The following is a 25,595-nucleotide window of genomic DNA, read 5'->3' on the forward strand; positions in this document are numbered from 1 at the left end:
GTCAGGCTTTCCATTCAACAGAAAACAAGACATCAACGTAAAACTGAGTTTCAAACATAAATCCGCACGCATCGAAAGTCTGATGCTATCGCAAGACAGAAACCTGCTTTGTATTTGTTGTTTTTGTATAATGTTTAGCAAAACTACTCGTCAGCGCGTCTTCGATTTCGCCACCGCAATATTACCGGATTCTCCGCTCTCGACGGATGGAGAGTTCACGCCGCCGCACATAGATGGCGGGACAGGTCGCGCAGTTTCTGCTAACAAGCTGAAAGAGCTATATCAAGCGCGGCGTTCGGCGTCTTCGGCGGCCGCGATACCGTAATGTTTCTGGTGTCGTTGTTTAATCTATTGTTTTTTCACTTATTTTTTAAGGTTTTGTTTATTATATCAAGCTTTCTTGATAAAAAAAAACTGATATGTTAGCTTTCGCACCTACGTGACTCGCCCAAGGTATCCCATCGGACATAAAAGCTTGACTTTGAGCAAACTTGACAACTTGGAAACAGCTGCTGTTGGTACTTGGCTACGACTAGGTTTGTCATAAGGTGACTGCGGGCAGATCACCCGTACTCATTTTAAAATAAAAACTGTTAATTGCATATATTTTTACGCCAGCGAGGAAACTATTACCGGCTACAAAGAATGGAGGGTGAAAGCTTTTGAAAGCTCGACAACTTGAAAATAATAAATAATAACTTACGTTTGCATGTAAACATTCTTTCTTATCAAATTAGGGCATATGACTCATCTATACTGATAAAAAGAACAGTGAGTAGAAATATGCCATATGTTTATGTTTAGCACTGACAAATTACAAATTCATTTCCGTCGAGGACAGATTGGTGTGGTCGCATGCAACTTGCTTCACCCTAACAACAAAACAAAAACTACAGGGAAAGTTTTTTTTAGAATCGGTGCAATAAACCATCACTCACAATATTATTTAAAAGAAAAGAAAACATAAAAAGAAAGAAAAAAATTAATCAGGTCCCACCGAGATTTGAACTCGGATCGCTGGATTCAGAGTCCAGAGTGCTAACCATTACACCATGGGACCGGACGGCTCCAGGGGTCTCAAATGTAGCTTAAAAACGTTCCCATAATTACTATAGTATGTTTTGCGACTCTTTCCTGAATCTTCCGCGCGCATCTCCTCGCATTTTGTACGGATCAAGGATTACGAACACGGCCGCTCTCTCGCGATCAACGCTGTTGCCTCGAACCACCCACATCGAACGGGGCCTAGGCCTGAAAGCCGCAACCGTCCCACCAAACAGGAAAAATCCGGGCGCAAGCAGACGACGCGGAAGTGACGCGCGCGGCGGACATGACGTCACGAAGCGCGCGCGCGCGTCTACGGCGCCCTCTGCAGCCGGCCATCCGAAGTCCAACTCCATGTGTTCTATGTCGGCTTCACAGCGCGATCGGGACCAAGCGCAGCGGACGAAGTCGACGCCGGCGAGTGCCTTTTTGTGCGGGTGTTTTTCGCGCGGCTTGACGCCGCTGCCCGGATTCCAAACTCTCGGATACGTGCCCACGACACCGACGTGCTGTCAAGCCCGGCCGAAGCGGGATACAGCGACCCAAACCGCTGCGGAATAACGCCGTCCCGACAGCGCGCTGGTGCTCCTCCGAGGGAGACCGAACCATCCCGTCGAGTGCAGTGACTCTGTGTCAATGACCTTGGAGTGAGTTTTGGACACCGGTGCCGCTTCAACGTGAGTACTTTTGGGGGTTTTGACGCGGGGACATCCCTCCACTGGGCTCGAGAACCATGTTCTAAGTTAGGTTTTGGCGGTTCGAAGGAGTTTCGGCCCTTTTCGGACGGGTTCACGATCGGGGACGTCGGCGCGGCCGTTGACTTCGCTCGGGTGCGCTGGCCGGACGGCCATTGGGGTTCAGTGCGAGCCTTACGAAGCGCGTCGCGGCGACGCTTTTTTCGGCGGTTTTGGCTCGATTTTGGACGTTTCTTTTGCGCTGGTTGCTTTCGGTCGTTAGTAATCTACCTCCAGTAACTATCTCGAAGCTCGTTAACCTCCCATTAGTCAGTAATCGCGTTTGTCTGGTGAGTCAATGACGAAGTCTTCGCGTTCATCGGTCAGCGGTCTGTCACTAAACTAATTACATTTTTTTTATTATTTTCTTCTTCGCGTGAATGGTCAAACATGCTGAGGGAAATACGTGCAAATTCGTCGGTATCTAGACTGTCATGACATGCTCATGTCATTTGTGTGGGAGATAAAGAAAAAGAAAATAGGACCAAATGTCATTGACACTTGCGACGGCAGAACCAACTTCTTGGCGTCGTGCGAGCCCGCCTGTCAAGTAATAATTATTTTGATATTATATTTTAAAAAGTTACAAGTTCGTACATGGAGGGGCTGTCTGCAAATTTCTGAAAGTTGGAAACCTTCAGCGCCGCTGCTATTTCTGGCCACAAGATGTTTCGCCTGCTGCGAAGAGAGCAACTCGGCCGAAGCGACTTCTAAACATTTAACTAATACTAATGTATGGTGTGACAAGGAAGTTTTGTTTATTGACGGTGATGCTAGACACAGCTTGCTTTCCATCTCCAATCTCTGGAAAAGAGAAAAGTGTCACGGCGCGGAGGGTGCCGAGCTGTATCATGGAGGAGGTTACAGTGGCCGCTTGTCCCTCCACCATTCGGTAACCACCGTCCTCTATTACCAGCATGACAGCTGTACATAATTACCTCCTGACTTAAAAGGAAAGAGGCACAAAGGGGGGACGGTGGACACAACTTGTCGGTCAATTTGTGCGCGGACACCATTTATTTTTTTATTTCATTTCCATTTCGGGCAGCGGCGGGCAGCAGCATCTTGAACCGGTGCGGTATTCGCGGGAGTCATTGACCCCGCGGGCCGCAGCGCGCCGGCGGCCGTCGGCCGCATTTCGGACTCGCACGCACGATTCACGCTCGCTTCTTCTGCCCTCGGCATTTTTCTTTTTCTTTTTTTCGGACCACGAGTTCGGACGCGTTTTTGTCATACTTACTAGAAAGAGGTGTCCAAACCCCTGTGTCTCATGTATGTGAGTGTACGTGAGAGTTGTGTCTGCTAAGGAGTGGACAGAGAAAGAAAGTTTGCGTCGGGGGTATGAGAGAATGACACTTCTTGTGGGCTTTTCGGCGAGCGTGGCACAGTAATGCCGTTCGGGTCGTCTGCTACGTCGCGAGAGAGGGGGGGTTCACTAACCTCCCGTGGACTCCGTCGTCGTCGTGTGTGTTTCCTCTGGACTGCTCGGTCTGTTTCGTTTCTTTCTTCGTTTCTTTTTAGTAGTTAGTTGTTTGGCTTTTTGTGCGAACGAAGCCGAGCGCCTCTTGGTAGTTTTCGCTGTTTCGGCGTTCCACATGGGAAGATGGGGCGAGAACTTTTTGTAAAGTGAGTGGGAGAAAAAAAAAAAAAAAAAAAAGAAAGCTGAGATTTTCGCTTAGTTTAGTCGCGCTGTTATTATTGTCTTTTATTTGTGTTTTCATTATTAAAGCGTGTAATGTTTCGTCTTCGGGCACAATGGTACTCCTCTCTGTTTTGTTATGTATGGACATGCTAATCCGTTGCTCGTACGATTTTTTTTTTCTTTCATTGAATGTTTAGCATGATCTTGGACGTGAGCTGTGATCACAACATGTCGCGCATGTGTTCATGCGTCGTAAATCGTTGTGTGTAAACGTACTACGTCGAGTGATATAACTGTAATGAACCTTTAAGGGAAGCGACGTATGTGTTGAGTAAAACTCCTTAAGGTGCAACGCTCCCAAAGCTCCTCTCTCGAGCCTGTCTTGACTTAGAGTTTAATTTACACACGAGCTGTGGTGAAAATTATGCTTGAAGCCACGCGCTCGCTCCAGTGGTTTTGACACTGTAAGAAAACTTAAAAGCAATTGGAAAATCTTTTCTTTTCCTTTTTTTTGCTTTGATGCTGTAATGTTTGTCAGAACATTCCGATACAATTAAGGACCCCATACCTTCCATCTGATCGCAGAAAAACAATCGAAGCCCCACCTGGCAGAAAAATATATCCGTACAGACTAGCATTTCTAGCTCACCGGAGCAACCAAGAACAAACATTGTTCGCGTACAATGAAAAAAAAAAAAAAAAAAAAGAAAAGGCCGTGTTATACTTCGTTTCAGCTTCGGTCCAAGCGCGGCTGATGTTATGAGCCGAAGAGCCAATCAAAGAGCGCAAAAACCGCCGCGTCATGGCGTGCTCTCTGTGCTTGATAGGACTAGCCGGCGGAGGAGCGCGCACAGAGAGACGGCGAATACCGGCTGGTCCTATCAACTGCAGAAAGCACGCCATGACGTAGTGCGTCTTTCGCTTTTTAATTGGCCCTTCGGCTCATAACATCGGCCGCGCTCGGATCGACGCTGAAACGAAGTATAGAGATATCTTTTACTGGTTTTTCACTTCCTCACAACTGATCACACAAAAGCATGTATGTGTCAATACGCGATAATACTGAAAATTACTCGCGTTAGTTTCTCGATGAACAAGAGAGCCGATGTTCGTCACTCTAGTATAGTGTGAAGATGCTGTCAGGATGTGAAAAAGATGGCGCCGCCTTCAGTGCTTTGCATCATTGCTATAAAAATGCAACCCCCCTCTCCCGGTATACTTTCATTTTTGAACTGAAGCGCAGACTACCTTTTGCTTTGGTTTTTATTTTTAGCAGCCCGCAGTTTGAGAAGAATTCAAAGGTTGTTAGCACTCGCGCGCATCCCTTAGATGTTTCCCCGAAAAAAATATGCATTAAAAGCCGACGATTCGGAGACCATGGTTGAAATATATTGGCCTTTTGTCGACACCGCCAGGTAGCTCAAGTCACAGCCTAATTCTGAGACAGTGAGATATCTTAGGCATATATGTATTGGGGTTTGATATATGCTAACTGGTTACCTGTACCGTATAATATAATTATAATGCTTAGTTTTGCGTGTACTCGCGAACAACCATACACGTGTCCCGTTTGGTTTACAAACACACTGGAATCAAACACATGCATCCAATTGAAAAGTAAAAGAACAAAATGCAAAATAAAAATATATATTAATAGATTAAAATCACTCCTAGTTAGACAACATCCTTTTGCTAAACATGTAAAAACATGAATGTTATTCACGTTCATTATTATAAGGACGTGCATTTTTTCAGCTTGTCGGCCATATTACTGAGAAAGGGATGGTGTGTGCAGTTTGAAACGATCAGAAATCTTCCGGGTTTTGTCGAATTGCGAAGAATTGTACGTTATTTTTTAATCGGATTATGTTTCTCGGTAGTGCCTCTTATTCTGAGAAACTCAATAGAAGAATGAGCCACCACAAATTTTTGAGCTTACGCTTTTAGGAGAAATTTGTTCAAATATTGTTATTTGGTGGTAGCATTTCCAACCCTTTTGCATTGTTCTTTCAGTTCGTAAATTTTAATTGGAAACTGACACTTAAGGTCCAAGCGGGAGGAGCTTCCAAAACGAGTTGATTCGCAGAACGTACTGTTGTCAGGAAAGAATGAGTGTGTACGAAGTGCATCAGGTGTTCCGCTGTGTCTCGGAAAGACTGTTTCACGTTATTTGTTTGTGCTTCTTTCTTCTTTTTTGTTTTAAGAAAAGACATTTCCAGGTGTTAGATAACCGTTTCTTTCTGTAGAGGTTTCTGAATTCCCCTTGCAACGTTTTCCAACACAATGACCGTCCCTCATATTGTACCTGTGATGGTGACAACTTTAAGACGGAATATAAATATATATATATATAGATTTATTCTGCTCAGTTGTTGCCTTTGTTGGAACAAGGTTTTATAATGGAAATATTGGACATTAGACAAGACCTACCATTTTTTACAAGTGAACATCGCACAAGCTAAAATCACAAACATTTTGGACATCATTTATCAGAGTGTGAAATGTTTATAAAGCGTAGTGTTACGTAATATTACGGCAGATGCATCAACGGAAAACCAAATGCCTCACCAAGCTTCTACTCATTTTCACTAGATGGCATCAATATCAATCGAGGAAGTGCCACTGGTAACGAGTAAAACCAGACTTGTACCAAATGCTCAAAAAGGTACGCCAGTTAAGTTAGCGAGCACCAGCTAAGATAGTACCCGAGTGATGTACAAAATAGTCAACTCTGAAAAATGTTTGAGTGAACACTATAAATATAATCTGCATAAAATCCCGAATGGGCACTTCCATTGTACCACATATCTCTATAGTTCATATCCAAAATGGTTTTGTTTTTCTTGCCTTCCCTACGACTTGTGAGAACCCATACCCGCCTCAGCTCTCAACAAAGAGCCAGCAGTATGTCTGAAGAAATTTTTTTTAAAAAAGTGACTCGTTACATTAAACTATTATTAGATTAAAATGTATTCTACAGTTCAGTTAAACAACAATCTGCAAAAACCAAGAAAATATATATAAATACCAAAGACATAATTACCAAAAAGGTTTTATTTGCTCACATCACAACTGTTTCTTGAAACCCACACGCCCCCCCCCCCCCCCCCCCCTGAAAAAAAAAGGAGTTAGAAAAAGGGTGGAAGTCATACGACAAACTTAAAAAGTAAGTTACTCGTGTGATCACTAAATTACTTGCCAAAAGTAATTTAATTTGTGTACTAGATACCACAATTTTCCAGCACTTGTAATTATGGTTCCGTGGTGTCGGTATTTAATTCTCTTAAAACAGGGGTTTATTGATCGGTGTTTATTTTTTCTCCTTGAATCGGTTGTTTTTGGTTAATAATTGCAATGCCCGACAGAAATCGGTGTTTATCGGGCTTGTGTTGTAAAGTGACTGTATTATAACTGGATACATTTTTATAAGTTATAAATTGTAATTTTTTTTTAGTAATCCTGGGACGAGAAAGAAATGTGGTTTCGATATAACTAAATAACCCGAAGGAGACTTCAGTACGGCTGTGTCCCGGTCAACGAGAGAAAAACAAAGTAGGGTAGAAGACTCCTTCCCGCAAAGCTAACTGGATTTTTTTTTCTTCTTGTAGGGCAGTTGAAATTCGAAGTTTTTTGGCTTTCGTCGATTCAGAAAAAACGGTATCGGGGGTTAATTTTCTGCGTTTAATGGTATATATCGAAAACACGGAACCCTTCTTGTAATGTACGAAGTTACCGTGTTTTGCGGACAATACTTGAAAATTTTACCCGGTGAGAACTCCACTAGGACTTATTTTTCGATGCCCTTCACTCTTGCGAGACGTCAGGGATTTCGCAAGATTCGACACGAATTCTGTGAAATGTGAGAATCAGAGATTACGCTGAATGGCATTTCTCTATTAAAGAAGCTCCTTTGTGCGGTAATGAAGTGAGCGTTTTCACGGTGTGTTGTTAGGATAACTGGTTCACGCGCGGACTACGCACAAGGGGCGGAATGTTTACCGATTACAAACTATAAGAGGCAACACTCTTTTTCTTTTTTTTTTTTTGCAGTCTGTACATTGGGTGAAGAGTGCGATCCGAAAGATAAGGTACTCCCAAAAGTATTCATAAGATAGGCTAACCTGAGAACAGTGTTCGAGTTAGGTAGAAGTCTGGTGTAAGCTGTCAAAAACACACTCACTTCCCACCAAAGAAAACAAACAAAGACTATGACGTTTCTATACTAGATAACAGAAAGTATAAAACAGAGAGAGGACCAGACACTGACGAGTACATTCTTTTGGTTTCTGTTTTATACTTTCTGTTATCTAGTACATCTGAACAACACGCTCGTTAGGAAGATACGTTTCTATAAGGTGCCCGAAGATCAGAAGCAAATTTTACTCGGATTGGAGCGGAATGTTTTCACGAAGCGATCGCGTGCGCGTCCTGACGTCGCGACAACAAACGCGGGCCGCAAACAACAACAAACACGACAGCGTAACCTGACAAGCGGGAGCCGATAACATCGACACCGACCTCTCACCCTCGCGCCTCGTAGTAACAAACGCTAAGCAAAACACAACGAAAAAAACAAAAAACAAGAGAGAGCCGAATGAGATCTTTGGGAAAGATTAGATAGGACGCCACTTTGTATCGGCGTCTCCTTTACGCTCCTAAATTGCCGCCGAACCGAGTGACGTGATGGATCGCCGAATCAAGTTGGTCGCTCTCGGGGTTTTCCGCTATCGGTAGCCGGGTTATTATGACTCACTCCTTATACAAGGATACAGACCCTCATTCGGTGCAGTCTAGTGGCCCAAATATAAGCATATAAAAGTGTGCACGCAAATGGCGGTAAAGTTCTCTAGTGTCTATTCGACAACGGCAGACGTGCGAAAGTCACGGGGTTCTTCGCTGCACAGTTCTTTCCCTCTTCGTTTCACTTTCACTGCATGGTGTCGAGAGACTACGCTCTGTTCCGCCTCACGGTGGACCGCAGCGGACGCTATGCGGGGCGCAAGTTCGTCTGCTTCTTACAGAGGGGTAGGGATGACGTCAGAACGCCGAGCTCTGATTGGATGATTAAAAATAAATAGTGGGTAGACCGTACACCTCAATGCATCTAGCATTGAGGTCTACCCGCTATCTTTTCAATCAAAGCCAATCAAAACTCGGCGTCGTTCTGACGTCACCGCAACCCCTGCTCAAGAAGCAGACGACTTGCAGTCCGCATATGAACCACCTTAGCCAATCCAGCCCCGTGAACGTATCACTTGATACACTGCACGGGGTTGGCTGGGGCGGCTCGTAGCGTTATGTGCGGTCCATCGTAAGGTGGAACAGGTGCCACTAAATAAGCTACGCTTGAGAGTAACGACACTTGGACATATTGTGGCTTAAAATTATAGTTGCCAGTTATCTGAAGCTTTATCTGAAATCACAGGAAACGCTTTTCCGTCCTCCACAAATGTTTAAACAGTTCGCGGCAAAGCAAAGCAATATTACGTGAGCTTTCTAACACCAAACCTAATGCTGAGGAAGTCGCACTTTTGAATCATGACGATCAGCAGTTGCATCTGTTCTGCGCAAGCTGCAAAATGGCGGCACCGACAACAATGTCGGGGAACAGAGTGGCGATACCCTAAGCGCAGCTCATTTAGTGGCTCTAGGTGAAAGGGAGAGTACCACTCTGTACGGAGGCGATTCCCGAGGAGATCTCTCGATAATATTCGCCGCATTTCATCGTCATCAACTGTCTGGGGCATGGCAAAGGCGAGCATTCCTGGGATTCACGGGGCACTCCCAAATTCGTAGCGCACAGAAGTCACGCGACGTCAATCAGCGATGCAGAGTACTAAACGTCTCGAATGTTCAGGCTCCGCATCCGTGCCTGCCTTTCAATTCTTCGTTCGTCGTGACCATCAACAGGGAGCCACTAGCATGAACCGAATAATTATATGTAGGCTATGACATTTATTGAGGTGGCCGGACTGAATTTCTGAAAGGGTCTATTCACGCGATGTTAATCCGTCATGCTGTTGTTAGATGTCAGCCGTATGAGACCTGTAAGGATGAACTGAACGCACAAGAAAGAACTAGGCCAAGACTTGAGGATTCAGTTACTTTAGCCAAGAGGAAACATATTATATTGCCGGTGACAGCTTAAGATGAGAGAGCAAGTTCCTCCCGCAAGGCAGTTTACCCATTTCACTTATACGGAGCGCACGCCGAAGAAAAGGCGAGGAGGGAATCACCCCCTCTCCAGCGTTCACTCTGCTAAAGCGAAAAGAGTGGAGGGCTTGGGGGGGGGGGGGGGGGGGGGGGAGTAGAGGGCTGCGTGCTTGGGGGCTATAATAATGCGAGAGCATTAACTGTCCAATGGCGCGAACCCTCGTTATCAGCTTTTGAAGCCGCGCCAAACGGCACCTAAACTCCCTTGTCCCAATGGAGCGGAGCTTGTCGTCTGTAGCGGCGATCTGATGAATAGGCTCTTATTGGCTGGCGCGTCATATGGTTTCAAGGAACGAGGCTCCCATTGGCTCTCGCGCGGCGTAGTTTCAAGGAACGCCACCAGAGAAGCCCTCTCCATGGCGGCGCAGTTGCTCAGCTGCCGGTCAGAGGGAGCGGCTGGCCATTGAGCCAGCAGAGCCCACACGGGCAGATTCCGGAGTGGTTGCACGGCCGAGCTCAGCGCGGCGCGGCCACTCCACGAGAGCACGCGCGCTCGGACGTCGGCCGCAACCTCGGCATTTTTTCTCTCTTCTTACGGGTCTATTTTCGGTGTTGTACAAACAAACAAAAAAGGGAAACAGGGGGGGGGGGGGGGGGGCGTTTATCGCGGCTCATGTTGAACCAACAACCCTCCGCGGAGGATTGGAAATTTCACAGTCGTGAGATTTCCAATCCTGCACGAGACATGCAGGGGACACGGGCACTTGGAAAACGTCCAGGGACGAGAAAGCATAGACGTAATATAATAATATGAAGGAAAAGGTCCCGTGCATGGCGGCCACTTCGAAACTGTGGGGCATAGACGCGGACGCTATAAGAATAATAATAATTGCCATTATTTCCATCAAAGATGGGGGAGGCCGAGGAAAAAAGCTGCTATAGAGCAGCTTGACGTGTCCTCGACCCCCTACGGGGAGGGGGGGGGGGGGGGGGAGGGGGGCCGCAAGGGTGGTCCCGATGATTCAATCTTGCTGGCGACGCCTTAATACACGCAAGGAAGCGACAAAAGATCGCCTGTAAGCTCTGTACCCAAAACGTTTGTAATTTACTTTAAGACAAGAAAAATAGCACTCGAACAACTTCAACTTGTCGCGCCTAAACGAACACGCCTAGGCTTTCGACTGTTTTCTTTCCCTGCTCTTCTGTCGCTCCCTTTCTCGTTTTTTTCTCTCGGAAGCTCCGATGTGAGCGCTCAGGATTTGCCCCGTTCTGATCCCATCTTAACCTCCCTACGAGTGAGGAAAGGGAGCGAGTGGTTCGCGAAGAAAAAGGCAGCCTCACGGACGGAGCAGTTTTGTGCATACACGCACACAAAATGGTTATTCGTAATCGAGGTGAACCCAACATCTAGGAATCAAGGCCTGCCGGAGGCGGGACAGAGATGGGCCACGACTGTTTGCGTCAGCATTCGGCCTGGACATAGTCTCCCCTCTATTGGACACGAGCCTCAGCCGAACGCAGCCCTTGTTTTCAATCCTCGGTTTGGCCTCCGGTTGATGACGTATTGCAAATCCAGCAACACGGCCTTTTGTTGCCCCCCAGGCGTTGGGCGAACTACGTGGGCCTCCTCCGATGCAACGCGGCTCTGTTCTGGCGTCATGACGCCGCTGCGGTGGCGCTGCTGTCGGCGCATGCGCAGACGCGTCCCTTCGCGCAGTCGGGGGTTTCTGCGCATGTGCAGTGCCCACACCCAGTGCGGGGAATCGGGCACTTGTTTGTAAACAGCGCGTCGGTCTATACACGTTAGCAAATACGGCCTCAGGGCTCCGCCATCTTGCTCGGTTCGGGTGCGCTAGAGCGCGGCTATAATCCCCATCTGAGCAAGATAGCGGTGCTGTGAGGCCGTACTGGCAAACGCGTATACATGGCTTGCACTGACGTCACAACAGCGGCCATTGTGCTGACCTCGCTGTCGAGCGCCTACTTTCTAGAGGGCATAGCTTTCGCACCCTATCAATTTTTTTTTTTTTTTATCGGCAAGAACAAGTAGAGATGACGACCAGCACGGCGCGAAGACGTCACGTGCAAGCGTTGTATATTTCCCACGCGTCTCGCGGTGTGGTGTGGTTCCTGGCTTTCAAACAGGTTTCCCCTGTGCCAGTCTCGATAAAGAAACGGTCGACACGACTGAGAGGCGAGGCGGCCCACGAGCGGGCACCGTTCGCGCGTGTCGCCTCGCTCGTTGGGGATCCGTAGGGAGCGCTGGATTCGGGATGAGGGAGCAACTGGAACCACGGAGAGCGTGTGCGATTTAATGGAGGACGCCCATTGCGCACGTGTTTTGCGTTGTCGCGTAGCGACCGAGGAAAGCGGTAAGCGCCTTCAACTCAATTCGTTTCGTTAGCAGGAAGGCCTACACAGTTTTCCCAATAATACTTTGCTAGGATAGTATTCATTGTATACTCTACTCATCTGCAATTGACGGCGCGCATAGAGCTCTTTAGCGGAGCGATCGCTGGAGAGGAGGCGACCTCCTCTGCAGCGTTCGCTCTTGCTAAAGTGGAAAGAGGTGGGAGGAGCTTTCGGTCAGTTCCTCGCATTTTAGGTTCCATACGTGTTCCATAAACCACGTGATCCCAATATCGAGCAGATGGAAGCACTCTCAAATCTGGCAACTAGTGTGATTCTTCGCTCTTTTCTTTTGTGCTGCCCCGTCACGCGTGGATGAAACAGCTGCCTGATTTGAGTGTCTGCACTGTGCACACCCCGCCGGTAAGCTGTGATTTGTTGGTGAATTAGCATTACCCGGGTACTGCGTATAAGTTCTAGGCAATTACTCGTTAATTGAATTTTCTGATGCTTATCTAGACCACCTCGTTGACATTTACTTATTAATTCGCTCGTCTAATGCTTCTGTTTATAGAGGCAAACGGTTACTTAGTATTCAGTTGTCTGATGTACACATTGATAATCTAATTAACATTTACTCGTCGATTGCATATTCGCGCATATTCGCGCAGAACACTCGAGCACACCACAGGCGCATAACTGGTCTCACTGGACGAATGGCTTGGTGGATGTGCAGGAATGATCGGGACGTGCTAGAACTTTTTTTACACGAAGTCCGAGGAGTGCAAGAAACTGCAGCGCGTCGGCTTGGAACAGCTTCTGCAGCTCCCTTAACGCGCGGAACCAAGAATCGGACTCCAAAATAGACAAAACAAAAATATGAAGCATTTTTGTTTTTCTCGTGAGAGAAAAAAATGATGTTTTTGCCATTATGAATGCTTTTCAAATCATATTAAACGCTTTAAAATCAGGATGAACATGGTACTGGCGTGCGGTCGTGTATCACTACTGCGTGATGAACGCTAAGGACCCCAGGCTAGCGGTTATACCGCACTTCCTAAATCTACACCAAGTGACTCGTCGCAAATTTAATATGGTTGTCCAACTGCACGCTGTATAAATGAAAGCGCTGGGCTATTCGAATCTGGGCGCAAACGGAATGAAATAACATTTTATTTCTAGTGCAGCCGGTGAACCTTTCTCACAAGATATAGTTTTCGCTGTTATTCAGTAAAAAAAAAATATTTAAAATTTAAAAACAAACAACAGCGGACTCTGTTCCCTTCGACCAATCGCCTGACGAGCCTCAATTAACGTCGCGGTCCACGTGGTTCGTTTTTGCCCGTTTTCGCTGCTCAGCTCCATGTATTCGAGAGGTCGTCGACGGCCGTTTTCCCAATGAAAATTGCGAAAAATCGCTCATAACTTCCGAATAAAAAACACTCTTCTGAAACTGTGGCGTCTGCTTCTGACCGCTGGCATTACATTTGGAGGGAAAATGAGCATTCGGCCATGCAAATCTTTTTTGGCTGCGACACCATATCCAGCGGTCTGGTCCACGCGTCGACTCAGTCTTGCAATTAAGGTGTTCAAACTAAAAATCGATATTTATTATACCCTTATTTAGCTAAAAAAAAAAAAACCAAAGAATACTTTTTGAAATGTTTAAAACAACTACGAAAATCATACAGTTCTGGTTACCGTTGGGACGTTAAACGCAGCTAGAGGAGACAGTTCGCAGACTGATCGCTCTAGGTGGTGTCGTCTCCGTTATGGGACGCAGAAAATACGGCACCACAGACTGGCGCAATCGTGAGCAGCGTTGCCAGATGGTGAAATCCGGCACCAGATTTGGAAAATCTGATGAAATTGGGGGGCTACTGGTGTTGATATACCGGAAGGGCTACACCAGACAATATGTGGTGAAAACTGGTGAAAAATCTTGAGAAACGGCTTGTCACTTGCATTAATCAATTTTACACTGTTTTGTTAGTGTATACTTATGTAACCTATTTGTTTATGTTCCATATTGTTATGGATATCAGCGATGGATGTGCTTTATGTGTCAAGAGATAGTCCGTGCCAGTGTGACTGGACTTTGTGTGAAGTGTTATGTGACTAGATGTCATGCTTATCAGTTTTTTTCTTGAAGCTTGACTTCAAAACCTGTTATGAACTGAACTTTATCATGGTGTTGTATTTCGACTTCGTTCTTATGCGTTTCTTTTTCTTACTGCTGAGCAGAGAATGTATGCTTAATTTAAACTGAAAGTGTCTTGAAGTGCAATATTATGTTGTCTTTCTTACGTGTCGGTGGCCTTCATTAATTTGAATTTTCCGTTTAAGGACTACCCAGCACCAACATCTCATAAACATGGTATATTAAAAAGTAACAATGCTGATAATGCGCCACATGTCTGCTTTCTTCCTTTTTTATTGTGCTGGGATGCCTTATTTTAGTGAACCTCCTGAAAGCTACCCTTTGCGAGTGCATCCGTAAAAAAGTGCATGCTGAAGACATTGGAAATACGTAATAGACGCGATATTTTAGTGCTGGTGAAATCTGCTGAAATTTCGGCCAGAATTTGGTGCCGAAGCATCTTTCCAATCTGGCAACGCTGATCGTGAGTGAGGTACGTAGCGTGGGTGACTGACGACTGAGCCCCGAACGCGTCACTCAGTCCCCCCTCCGGCGTAGACGACAGGGCCCACGGCGTCGTCGGTCGTCCCTCTCGGCAGCGGCGTGAGGGCTTCCATCGCGCCTAATCGGCGAGCCGGCTCCCGAGGTCGATGAACCGCTCTCGTCGCCGCCGGAGAAGAGCGGCAAGGGGGGTCGCCCGGGCTCTCACCGCCCCCCTCCCGGGTCGACCGCTGTCTGTTCCGCTGCTTCGCTCGAGGCCCCCTCTGGTTCTGCCCTGGTTCTGCTCCGCCGGTCAGCCCAGGAGCCCCCCTGTGTTTTGTTAGTACGATCAGGGACCTCCACCGGCTCTGCCCCGGTTCTGCTCCGCCGAGTTGCACCGGAGCCGCTTTGTGTGCCGCTAGCCTGATCGGGAACCTGCACCGGCTCTGCCCGGTTCTGCTCCGCTGTGGTGCGCCGGAGCTGCTCTGTGTTCCATTAGTTTGATCGAGAGCCTCCTCTTGTTCTTACCCGATTGCTTCTCCGTCGGGCTGCACCCGAACCACTCTGTGTTCCGTTGAGCTGATCGGGCACCCTCTACGGTTCTGCTCCGGCCCTGCAAAGGGCTCCCCTGAAGCAGATCTCTGTTCCGTTAGTCTGACCATGAAACCTGTCCTGTTCTGACCCGGTTCCTGCTCCGCCGGGCTGCCCCGGAGCAGCACTCGTGTGTTCCGTTAGTGTGATCGGGAACCTCCACCGGTTCTGCCCTGGCCCTGTTCAAGGTTGTAAAAATATTTAGGATTGTTTAAATATGATTGTGTTCCCTGTACATGCAAGGGCACCGGACCCAGTCAAGCTAGCTTCTGTTAGCTTTTTGTCCGGTGTCCCCGGCATAGTGTTGCTGAAATAAAGTTCAAAGTTCAAAAGGTTGCCCCCCCGGGAAGTACACTTTGTTTCGTTGTTCTGATTCCAGCTCCTTTGATTCTCCCTCAGTTCTGCTCTGGGCTGCCCCGAAACCGTTTTCCGTGGTCTTGTTTGGCTGCCCCCGCCTTGCCCTAGCTATGCCCGGTCCTTCCCCGAGGAGACAGCTCTACGTTCGGAATCTGGTTCGGGAACTTCCATTGGTTTTCCTCCGGGATTGCACTCTGCTCAGTTTCTCCAACGGGACGTCTTTTTACCTCGCCATAGTTGTACTCTAAGGTGCCCTGAAACCGCTCTTTGTTCGAGTAAACTGATCACGCGATTGATCTGATCGGGTGATCAATCTGATCGGGCACCTCCGCGGGTTGTGCCCCGGTTCTGCTCCGATTTTGCCCCGTAACCACAGTCGCTCGCGTCTGCCAACCGGCCAATCGGACTATCCGCGCACGTGCACGTGGCCTTTCAGCGCGTGCAGACGATGCGTCATTTTCCAGTTCGGTATTCTTATTTTTAGCAGTGCTTTATTTAGTGGACTTCAAACGTGCCTTAAATATGTAACGAGAAAAAATTAAGTATTGCAGACTGGTGGGAGACTCGAGGGATAACCCAAACTTCTTTATCGCTCGACATTCGCTATTTCAAATAAAAAAAAAAATAATAAAAAGAGTAACCGAAAAAGAAGTGTGACTCGTCCGGGTTTTTGCCGACTTTCCAGTGGCCCTCATCGCTCTCAACGCTCTCAGTACAGCCGGCGAACACTTCCAAAGTCATACCGTAGCCTCGTATATACTGACAAAGCCTGCCAGGCTCCAAGCTTGCCCCCGGTGCCTTCCGTCGTGCTTTGACGGCGTATGTGCGCGCTCGAAACTCGCGAGACGTCGAAGGGCTGTCGAAGGTGGGAACATAGCCTCCTCTATACTGACAAAGCCTGGCAGATCGCCACGAGAAGCTGCCGCCGAAATGGAAAAGGTGGAGCGGCAGACAACGAATGAGAGGAGAGCCGCGTGACTGGCGCCCCGCTGTGGCGAGACGCCGAAACACACTTCTCCCGAGCAAACAAGTGTGTTTCGGGTACTCGCCGCTGCAAAAGGTGTGCGCCGACGTCCAGGTTCCCTGAGAACTGGCTCTTTGATGCTCTCTGCTACCAGATCCTCGCGCTCCAAATCTGCAACTGGGCACCCTATAGCTCCGTCGTCGAACTCCCAAGCTTTGTGAGCATACTGAAGATAAAAGAAGAAAGAAAAAAGGAAAAAGAAAAGAAACAAGGGACGGCCGATGTTTTGTCACTATCACTTCAGGGCTTCAAGCTTTTATATATCAAAGTCAACAGTGTAAACCGATTGCAATGGTCGTAAAAAATATTTGATGAATGTCAATAATAAATGCTACACACACCCCCATGCAACTGTATACTCCGTTTGCCCCTAAGCTAAGAATGCCGTGGGAGCTACGCTCTCGCCGCACCACTCAACCGCCTTTCTTTCACCACGCGACCCAGCTCTCCAAGCGTGGATGAGGGTAAGGGTGTGATCACGCGGCAAAAGATCTACGTATGATTGGTCCAACGAGGACGTAGCTTCCACCGCAGCCTTAGCTCAGCGGTCACTCGCCCTCTCGCGGACGAACGAGGAACCAGATGAGAGGGGACGGGGGCGGAGACGGTGGCAGGGATTGTCGGCCTTGGTGCTGTGTTTACCGCATGGTTCTGATCGGTGTGTTTTCGTGCATCGTGCAGTTTTAATGAAAAAAGCGAGTGCAATAAAAGCAGGAATCAACCTGTTCCGCTGCGCGACTTTTAAAAATCCTTAACGCGCGTCATCATCTCCATCGCCTGTGATATGCTCGTGCCATAACCAATTTGTATGCGAAGCAAAAAAAAAAAAAACTAGTACATTGACTAGCGTCAGCGAGCAGAAGCCGGGGAATTCTGGAGAATCTAACACCGTCGTTTCCGCCATCTTTAGACTACTTCCCCGCCGTCTGTAAGGTGTGCGAAATGCGAATGGCGACGTCTGTAATTACAGAAAATCGTCTTCGCATCGTACGCCATAAAAGAAAAAAAAAAGGCGATGAGGAGTTTAGGTTTAAAAAAAAAAGACGCAAATTTTTGACGGACTCTTTCACACGCTATATTTTTCTTCTTAACGATGAAATCCTTTAGTCTCACATCTAGTGCTGCTTAAGCACCGATACAACAAAGAAATGATCGATGTTGGGCTTGGACTGGTCTGGCGCACCGCCCCTCTTCGGAAATGTCGTAGAAATTCGTCTCCGAGTATAAACATGTTTTGATTTGCCCCATTCAAAAGAATCCCTGAAAATACATTCATTCACTCCGATATTATTACGACAAACATGACACAGAAAGGTCCAGCCTTGAAGAAAAGTTATTTGCAGCCCTAAATACTTTTTTTTTTTTTTCGTACGAATCTCTTCGGTGGAGGATAGGCAACTTGGGGCTTCCCTGTTTTTCTTTTTCTCAGTCACGCGCGATGACGTCGTAGAACTCGAAGTGTTTTGGAAGTAGTGTGTCGCTTGAGGCATATGCTTATGGATACAAATAATAGAATTTATAAATGTACCTGTACGTTACTAACGAAAACAAATCGATACAAAAAAGCTAAAAAAAAAAAAGAGGAAAACTTGCGTCGCTGTTGATGAAACAAACCACGTAACTTCCGGAGTGTCTGACGTCGCGATCGTCCGCACTAGAGTGTGCTATGCTCCGTTTCACCTTATGTTGTAGCGCAGCGAAGGCTAGAAGCGCGAGCTCATAGCGTTGGCAGCTGCCCTTGGTGCACGAGAGCTTGTGCCGCCGAGATGTGCCCCAGAGCAAGAAGCTCGCACTTGTAGCCTTTCCTGCGGTACAACCATCGTGTAAGATACACTCTTTAGGTGAGGACACGGCGGGGCTGAACGCGCGGCGCGAGGAATCGGAGAGTGTTCGTTCGACGGGCATCCGAAAGGCTGCATTATTCCGCGGCCACCGTGCCCGACGTGCCCGCGGCTGACAGTGTCGCCGGCGGCCAAACAGCGAAACTGTGTGAGAGCGGAAAAAATTATCTCGTCGCCATGACACCCCGGTACACCGTGGTCTTTCTGCACGAGCGACAACCTCGCTGGAGCTCTGCGCGTGTGGTACATGAGGCGGCACGAGCCGTCTTTGCCGTGCCCACGGGTCGACGAGTCATCTGCCGGCGCCGCTTGGAACCATAGTGAGAGAGAGAGTGAAAAGCGAACTTTATCTGCACTGCGCGAGGAGCGCGCTGTCCTCACCTGAAGAGTATTATCTTACACCGTGGGTACAACACAAGGTGAAGCAGAGTATAAAAGGTACCAGTGGGACGAGCAATAGGCTCCGCTCATGCTTTCGGTAGCGCCTCGAAATGTGGAAAGCGATCAGGCGGAACCAGGCCACTTCGATCGCAGCGCCACCTTCGCTGCGATCAAGCAACGACACAGGTCAAGGTCATATGGGCAATATAGCGCCGTAGGGGCTATTTGTAATTTTTATGATTTATGATGAAGTCAAAGCACCACGACACGACGACGCCACGACGTCATCGTCGACGACGTTACGCGACGCCAAGATGCTGTCGTAAGGCCGTCATGACATCGCGTCGCGTCGAGGACGACGCCGTTTGGCGACATCAAGACGCCGTTGTAACGCGGTCGTGACGTCGCGTTGAGGACTATGCCGTTACGCGACATCAAGTCGCCGTTGTAGCGCGGTCATGACGTCGCGCGCCACATCAAGGACGACGTGGACGTGGTCGTGGATGCCGACGTTGACGTCGACGCCCCACGCGACATCAAACATCGCTATGACGTCACGTTAACGTCGTTCTGACGTCATCGTGAACGTCAACGTCACGACGAAGTGTTTACGTCGTGTAACGTCGTCGACGTCGTGAAGCTGTCGGGACGTCTTTGTGACGTCGAGTTACTTCATGTCGACAACGACGTCAACGAACTGACACCAAGCGTCCTTATGACGTTGCACTGACAAGAACGCCGTCATCTTGACGCCCCGTGACGTTGTCGTCGTCGTCATCAACGTCAACGTTGACATCGTCGTCGTTGTCAACGCAATATGACGTCAGAACACAGCCTTGATGTCGCGTAACGCACGTGGTCAACGTCGATGACGATGTTGTAAAATAAAAAGAAGAAAACGTGGAGATGCCCGAGCCGGGAAGAGGGAAGGAAGAGCGACTTCGAAGACGAGCAGAAACCGAGGCACCAGCCCCTTTCCGGGAAACCGGGGAGAGGGACGGAGGGCCGCGTGGAGAGCGCGCCCCACCGTGGGGTCATAAACGACGAGCCCCCCTCTTGGACCGACGCTTGGTGGGGGCGACTTCGCCCTTCTTGTTGCAACGACAGTCGAAGGAGGACGTGCCTTCTCTAACTTTACTTAAATTAGTTTTCAATATCAATAAACCATGTTCTGTTATTCTAAAAACCAACGAGTCCTTTCCCTAATTCCACACTGTTAAAAAGTTGGTGCCGAAACCCGGGAATGAAGGAAATTAGGACATGACTTCAACGCAGAACATCCAACGACAGAAAAGTGAAAACGACGAACGAGAAGAAGGCAGGAGCCATCTTGGATAGCCATCTTGGATTCGCCAACGGCTGAGGCAACGAGAAGAAGGCAGGAGCCATCTTGGATTCGCCAACGACTGAGGAAACGAGCTCCGGATCATGGAACGACTCAAGGGGAAACGAACTGCACTGCGAACACAGGTGACCAAACTCCTTTCTGAAATTGATTCGTACATCGAAAGCAACGAGAAAAACGAAAAGAACCTCTGCATCTCCTCCGCAAGGCTTGGCGCCCTCCAAGCACAACTGAACGAGGTGGACGCCGCCATCGAGCCACTAGTGCCGGAAGGAGAAGCCGAGTCAAACTTTGTGCGAACAATTGAATACAATGATCGGGTCGTCACCTGTATTGCAACACTTCAAGAAGAGTTGAAGGAAGTCCGAGCAGGTGCACCACGAAATTTGGATTCATCGCCGATGAACAACAACGGAAACGCGACAACGACTGCCTGCCGAGTGAAGCTCCCGAAGCTCGAGCTACACAAGTTCGACGGCAAAAGCATCTCTTGGCAAGAGTTCTGGGAGCAGTTCGAGCAAGTAATACACACCAACGACCAGCTAACGACTTTGGACAAGTTCGGGTACCTGAGGGCTGCGGTGACCGGCGAGGCGTCAAGTGCCATCAGGGGTTTGCCTCCCACATCACGGTGCTACGAGGACGCCGTGCTTCTGCTGAAGAAACGCTTCGGAAATGAGGACGTCCTTGTTCAGACACATATGCGGAAGCTCCTAGATCTACAGCCAGTGCGAGACGCCGACGACGTCCGGGGTCTCCGTCGACTCTACGACACCATCATCTCCCATCTCCGAGGACTGGAGGCACTCGGACAGAGGCATCAGACCTTCGGTGCTCTTTTGTTTCCTGTGGTTCAGCGTGCACTGCCAAAGGAAATCCTGCTGGATTTTAACAGAACGATCGTGAACGAGCAGGCATCGGACGTGTCGACGCTGGACGCTTCAGCCGGAGGGATGTCCACCGGATCCGAGGACTCTCAGGAACGACCGACGGAGACAAGCACCACTGAACGAGGTATCGTGACACTATTCTCACGACTGCTTGCCTTTTTGAGAGTTGAAGTCCAGAGCCGCGAGAACCTAGCTGCACAACAAGCTATGGACACGAGGCAACAGCCGCGTGGATTCAGTCAGAAGAAAACCGAGAAAAAGGGAAGTCCCAGAGAACGCTATCAATCCTCCGCAGCATTACTGCATCAAACAACGAGACCTGATAGCTGTTTCTTCTGCAAGGAAAAAAACCACGCGACAGCTGCCTGCTCTGCTGACATTTCAATCGAAGAGAAGAAAAGACTGCTGCGCTTGGAGAGACGATGCTTCCGTTGCACGAAACCTAATCACCGCTCGAATGAATGCAGAAGCAGCATGCAATGCACGAAGTGTTCGAGACGGCATGCGACAACGATGTGCGACCCAGGCTACACGTCAACCAAGGTAGAAGCAAACCGAAATGCGATAACGAGCGTCCCAGTGAATCTGGAAACCGCCACAGGCGAAGCTGCCGGGCCAGCTGTCCTTCTCCAGACTGCAACAATCTGGTGTGCAGGAGAAACCAACGGGATGTTCGTCCGAGCTCTCTTCGACGGAGGGAGCCAACGTTCGTTCATTACAAAGAACGCGTCCGAACGTCTCGAGTGCAAGATCTTGGGACAGGAGACACTGACCGTCGGAGTATTCGGCGGACACCAATCAGAACGAGTATTTAGCAGGGTACTGGTTTCATTAACGGCACAAAACGGCAAGATGCATAAGCTCGAAGTTCTTGAAACGGACGTGATATGCGATCAGAAGATCCCTATCCCAGAACCCAACCTGAAGAAACTACTCGGGCAATTGAAGATGGCCGACTCGACTAAAAACGAGCAACGTGGTGATATTGACCTTCTCATCGGCTCAGAGCACTACTGGGACCTCGTGACGGGGAAATCCAAACCACTAAAAGAGAAGCTAAGAGCGGTCGAGACTGCATTCGGATGGAGTATCCAGGGCCCCGTGAGAGGAACAGTTCACGACGTACAATGTACGCAAACGATCGCCCTCAAGACATCAGTGGCAACGGCTGAAGCAACATACTGCTTAGAGCGGTTTTGGACACTGGAGTCAATCGGAGTGACTGAAGACGAAGGAGTTGACTCGGCAAAACAACGGCAGCTAGACTCCTTCGAGGAGACCATCAAACGAGTTGGTTCCCGATACGAAGTTGCTCTTCCCTGGAAATCAAACGTGAATCTCGACGACAACAGGGAAATAGCAGAAAAACGACTGACCCAGCTGACGAACCGTCTCCAAAAAACACCGGACCTGCTTCGCGAGTACGACGCTGTAATGAGACAGTACTGTTTGGAAGGAATGGCAGAGCCGGTAACGACGAACGACGTCGACGAGCAGAAGCCGACCTACTACATGCCACATCAGGCGGTGCTCCGAGAGTCAAGCAGTACGACGAGGTTGCGCGTCGTGTTTGACGCTTCATCGCATGGCAACAGGTCGAGGTCACTTAACCAAAACCTTGAAAGCGGACCTAACTTGACCGCTGACCTCGTTGGCTTGCTACTCAACTTCAGAAGCCACAGAATCGCGTTGGTGGCAGATATCGAAAAAGCATTCCTGCAGATTGTAATACAGGAAGAGGACCGGGACGCATTGCGCTTCCTGTGGTACCAGACGACGCCAGACGCGAATGAACCGCGACCCCAGGTACAAGCTTGGCGCATGACGAGAGTTCCCTTCGGAACAACAGCCAGCCCATTCCTGCTCGTGGCAACCCTCAGGCATCGTCTGAAGAGCATGGAGGAAGACTACCCAGACACAGCAACGATTCTTGCGGATTGCCTCTACGTCGACGACCTCCTGACGGGAGCAGAAAACGAGGAGGAAGCTATGAGGCTTTACAACGACGCAAACGCCATCTTCGGGACTGCTTCCATGACACTCCACAAGTGGGCCTCAAATAACCAGAGTATGAACGAACGCTTCGTGAATGACAGTTGTGAGGCCAAGCACCTAGGATATCTAACGGGCGTCCTCAAGGTGTTGGGACTGACGTGGAGCCCCCACACTGATCACCTGACGTTCACTCCATCGACGACTACGCAACCAGATTCTGGAATGAGCACGAAGAGATCCCTTCTCAAAACAACGGCTCGCCTGTACGACCCCCTCGGATGGTTGTCACCATTCACTGTTAGGGCAAAAGCTCTATTCCAGCAGCTATGGCAACGACATGTGGAATGGGATGAAAAACTGCCACAGGACTTGGACGGGAAATGGATGCAATGGTGTAGTGAACTGAACGATCTGCAAAACATTCGGGTGCAGCGCTACTACCAAGCCGGCACGACTGGAAGTGCGGAGAAAACTACCCTGCACGTATTTGCCGACGCCAGCCCGATCGGGTACGGAGCAGTGGCTTACATCTGTGTCACAGACGCGGATGAAAGTACTACATCGACCATCCTGATGAGCAAGTCACGAATCGCTCCAGTCAAGCAACTGACACTACCGCGACTGGAGTTGATGGCATGTCTGTTGGCGGCCAGGTTGCACAGCTACGTCATGCGAAGCTTGAAACAAACGCCAGACGAGTCACACTTCTGGACGGACTCAACGATAGCTCTGCATTGGATCACAGGGGAGCTGTCTCAGTGGAAACAGTTCGTGCAGAACCGGGTGACTGAGATTCAACGCCTCACCGACATCTCTGCGTGGAGACACTGCCCCGGACTGGAAAACCCGGCAGATCTCATGACCAGAGGGATCGGTGCTGATCAGCTTGTTGACAGTTCTCTTTGGTGGGAGGGAGCTCCGTGGATCAAGATGCACGAGAGCTCTTGGCCACACTCCCCACTAGTGGATGACTCTCCGCCGACAGCGTTGGTGGAGAGAAGGACGATTGAGGTGCTCCAGGCAACGAGCTCCACTGCGGTTCCTTCAGTGCTGAACATTGAACGCTACAGCGATGCAGCACGCCTCTTTCGGGGGACAGCGTGGATTCTGCGCTATGTCGGCAAGCTACGGCATGTAAACAGTAACACCGGTCAACTTACAGCCATCGAACTGGATCAAGCCGAAAAATACTGGATACGTCAAGTACAGCGGGAAGAGCTTCAACGGGAAATCGGGAGTACACAAAAAAGGGAGCGTCTTCCATCGGACTCGCCTCTACGAGACATCCCAGTGCACATTGACGATGACGGCATTCTCCGTGTCACCGGTAGGCTTCAACAGAGTGACAAGCCGTACTCTGAACGACACCCCAGCGTATTGACAGGCAGACATCGCTTGGGAGAAATGCTTGTCCGACAGTCGCATCGTCAGGTGCTACACGGGGGAGTTCGGGACACCCTGGCCCAGCTTAGAGAGGGGTACTGGGTGGTGCGAGCACGGCAATTGGTGAAGAAGATAATCAAGGGATGCGTGACGTGCCAGCGCTTCAATGCCCGTCCGGCGACGGAAGTGACCGCTCCGCTTCCACGAGACCGAGTGACACAGGCTCAACCCTTCGAGGTCACTGGCGTCGACTTTGCAGGACCACTGCTGGTAATGGGAGAAAACGGACTGCACAAGTCCTATGTGACTTTGTTCACTTGTGCCGTAACGAGAGCGATTCACTTGGAGCTCGTCAGAGATATGTCCACCGAGTCATTTTTGATGGCGCTGAGACGTTTCATCTCACGAAGAGGTGTCCCTCGGACCATTTACAGCGATAACGCACTCTCATTCAAGAAAGCCAACAGAGACCTCCAACAACTATGGAGCGCTATTCGTGATCCCGAGGTCCTTGGTTACGTTACCAACGCACGAATCGAGTGGAAATTCATCGTCGAGCGCGCCCCATGGTGGGGCGGGTTCTACGAGCGCCTCGTCGGATCAACGAAGCTCTCACTAAAGAAAGCGATTGGCGCCAGATGTTTAAATTTCGACGAGTTGGCAACAGCACTGACCGAGATCGAGGCGGTATTGAACTCGAGACCGCTTACTCACGTCTACGACGAACCCGGAGAGCCCGAGCCCCTCTGTCCGTCTTTCTTTTTGACGGGCAGACGACTAACGACGCTGCCAAGCATGGGGAAGAAAGATGTCGAAGGTGTTCACACCGACCTCCGCAGGTTTTGGACCCACCGACAGATGATAACGGAAGCCTTCTGGCGCCGATGGAGCCAAGAGTACCTGGTGGAACTGAGGAACGTGCAAAGCCAGAAACAACGCCAGGGAAAACTGCTGGAAGAGGGTGATCTGGTTCTTCTCCGAGACGGCCTGCGGCCCCGACAGCAGTGGAGACTCGCTAGGATCCAGAAGGTGTTTCCGGGAAGAGACGGCAAAGTACGATCATGCCTGCTCAAGATGCCTGGAGGGTCAACGCTCAAAAGACCCATACAGTTATTGTACCCTCTAGAGATCGCATAACGGGACAAAAAAATGACGCTGTCATTTTGGGGGGGAATGTGTTGTAAAATAAAAAGAAGAAAACGTGGAGATGCCCGAGCCGGGAAGAGGGAAGGAAGAGCGACTTCGA

General features: G+C 49.2%; 1 long non-coding RNA gene and 1 other non-coding gene across 2 annotated transcripts in view; one reads left to right on the top strand and one right to left on the bottom strand.

The window, feature by feature from the left end:
• Positions 1-988: 988 nt before the first annotated feature.
• On the bottom strand, positions 989-1,060 carry Trnaq-cug. Its single transcript has one exon. It is a non-coding gene; the product is annotated as a tRNA-Gln (tRNA).
• Positions 1,061-1,432: 372 nt separating this feature from the next.
• Positions 1,433-25,595, top strand: part of LOC120840561 — a 247,871-nt gene continuing 223,708 nt past the window's right edge. The window contains exon 1 of the long non-coding RNA XR_006077633.1: positions 1,433-1,721. This is a non-coding gene — a long non-coding RNA (uncharacterized LOC120840561). The remainder of the gene's footprint in view (positions 1,722-25,595) is intronic.

The sequence above is a fragment of the Ixodes scapularis genome, unplaced genomic scaffold (assembly GCF_016920785.2).
Source record: "Ixodes scapularis isolate PalLabHiFi unplaced genomic scaffold, ASM1692078v2 PGA_scaffold13__105_contigs__length_92229423, whole genome shotgun sequence".
NCBI lineage: Eukaryota > Metazoa > Arthropoda > Arachnida > Ixodida > Ixodidae > Ixodes > Ixodes scapularis.